Raw genomic sequence first — 2775 nt, forward strand, 5'->3', positions numbered from 1 at the left:
GGCCTACTTATGTAGTTCAGGGTGGCCTGGGACTTACTACGTAGGCCGGCCTCAAACTTGCAGTGATCCTCCCGCCTCAGCCTCCCAAGTGCTGGGATTGCCAGCATGTGCCACCAGGCCCAGCTCTCTCCCTTTTGCTATTAGAAAGTGAAGGTTATTTGCTCTTAGAGAAGTTCTCAAGGTTCTGAGATGACATGTGGCTAAACTGTTTATTAGAGAAACTAAAAGTTTGCTCCAAAATGCAAAGGAATCCTGGATCAAAATAAATCATTATTTCCCATCTGATTAGGGTGTTGGAAGTCCACTGACTTTACCTGCACATGAATTCACACCCCCAGGATAGGGACTTACCCTGTCATTTAATCTATAGTGGCCCCTTGGTGTGGTTTATGATTAGGAGAGACATGCTGTAGGAAGAAGAAAAAAACAAAACAAAACAAAACAAAACCCAAGCTAGGAATTCCTGCGGTTGGCCAGCTCACGGTGTCAGAAGTGAGTTGGGACTCTGTGTCACAGAATTACCTTCCTGCTGGGCTCTGCACAGGGAAAGCTGTTGCTGACTGGCATCGAGGCCATGGCACTCTGGAGGTCAGGCATGAAGTCACTGGTTGGCATCAAGGTGGCACAGAAGCTGAGCTTTGGCCACTGCCTTGCTGTTGCCCCTGGAGAGCTGGCAGGATGTGCGAGCAACTCTCAGAGTACTGTGCACACACACACAAACATTCATAGGTCCGTTCAAACTGTAAGACCCCACCACTGCCTATCGATTTGTGTCCATCTCTTGCGCAAGTTCGAGTTCTAATTCTGGCTGATTGTTTCCAAACACGTGTTGGTGAAAGGAAAATACACGGGAAGGTGAGGCGTACTGGGGAGGCAGACGCCTACCGACAGCAAGCTCCTGATACCTTTCACTTGTGTGTGAGCATGTGTGTGCCTTGTCCTCAGTGTCCACGGGGTTTGGCTGCAAGATACCAAAATCCAGAGGTTTAAGTATCTTGAGGTGACCCTCCACGTCCACGCAGGGCTCCAGAAATCATTCACTATCAGCTGGAATATATTAAGCCCTCACCTGGTTCTGTGATTTTGGACTTTCCACAAGGGAGTGGCTATTGCCCTGGTAGTGACAAGCCCTGTCCTCACTGTTCTGGCCTCTGGCTCCATATACGGAGGGACTCAATGGTAACTTCCTTCATTCCTCCCCTGTGTTCCCTCCCTTTATTTTCTAGCCTCCCTTCCCCTTGCCCCGTTATTTCCATCAAGCTATTATGGCTTCAGGTAAATGAAAAATTAGTTGCCCCTTCTAAATGTCTGGAGACCTGTGATATAAATTCATATGGATGTAAATATGTATGCAGATTTTTCTGAACCCAAACCCTCTCCCTCCACAGTACTTGCAAATTTCCCAAATGCAGTTATGATAATGCTGGGTGATTTATTCTACATAAGGACACATCTGAAGGGTGCAGCACATTGTGATTTGCAAACCATTTAACTCGCTAAGATCAGATTGTTCGGCTTTATCTGCAAAGTTCACCCACAAGGAATTTAATATAAAGGCTTTTATTCTTGTTGTTTCATGCATTGTGCTCTCCTGAGGTCTGATGGATGAGTTTGAAATGGGTGTGCGGGGGAGGAAAGAAGGAACTGAGCCACCTGTGCCTTCGGTGGGAAAGCGGCCCTCACCCGTGCTGCCACCAGACCACTGAGCATGCGCAAGGACTCCTGGCGGGAACCGCGGTCTCCCAGGGGACTGGGTCCCTCAGGTGTGTGTGCATGGGCAGGCTCCAGGGAGCCATGGGACGGAGTGGGGTCCTTCCGTCCTTACCGGTTCCCTGGGAGCTTGAGTAAGTGGCTGAACCCAGCTCCCTTGCTAAGAGTTGAGAAGATCTGGCTGGGGATTTAGCTCAGTGGTTCCGCTGCCTGCCTCCAAGCACAAGAGCCTAAGTTCGAGGTCAGTGTCCTTGCTTTGTCACTGACTTCCGTGATTTCAAGCACGTTGCTTTAACTTCAGATTCTTTGCGTGTAAGGAATGCAGGGGCGCGGGGCGCGAATGTGACATCTAAGGCCCTTAGTGTTCTCCTGTTTCATGTAATCAACTCCCTGTGCCACGATTCCTCTTCCTCATATCTGTTTAGAAGAGCTTTTTAGTTTTTAAAAATATGTGCAAACTTTCTTCTGGTGAATGGCTTGTTTTCTTTCCATGTATACTTTTAATTAAATCTTCATTGATCTACAGTATGTTGGACACTGGGCTGTAAACACTGAACAAGACAGTCAAGGAGAAGCAGCCTTTCGAAAAATGAGGGCTCGGAGGCTTTGGGGGGTGGCTTTGCCCTGGTTTGCTCCTCAGCACGGAAGAGGGGGTGCGGTGGGACATAGCAATGAAAGCGTTTTATCATGTAGCACGTCGTCAGGCCTGAGGAAACAGAGGGCGTCCTGGGATCCAACCCGTAAGGAGATAGGCTCTGTCCCTTGGAGACTGGGAGAGGTTCTGAGATGTGGCGTGGAAGTGGAGCCGGAACAGTTGAGTAGGAGATGACGAAACAGATGGGAGGCATGGAGGACATCTGGGATATCCGGGACGGCGGGACCCAGGGGTGCTGAGCAGGGTAGCACTGGTGTGGATGGTCGCTGAGCTTGGGAAAACAGAGAACAGGCCCCGAGCTTGTGGAAGGGTCCAGTGGAGGTAGATTCAATTGGGAAGTCCCCAGTAAGGATATTTTATATTTATGTGATTTTCAGAGCAAAGCACTTCCAGGTTCCCCTCCCCCCCCT

Source organism: Fukomys damarensis, unplaced genomic scaffold (genome assembly GCF_012274545.1).
Source record: "Fukomys damarensis isolate Sample0158 unplaced genomic scaffold, DMR_v1.0_HiC HiC_scaffold_37, whole genome shotgun sequence".
NCBI lineage: Eukaryota > Metazoa > Chordata > Mammalia > Rodentia > Bathyergidae > Fukomys > Fukomys damarensis.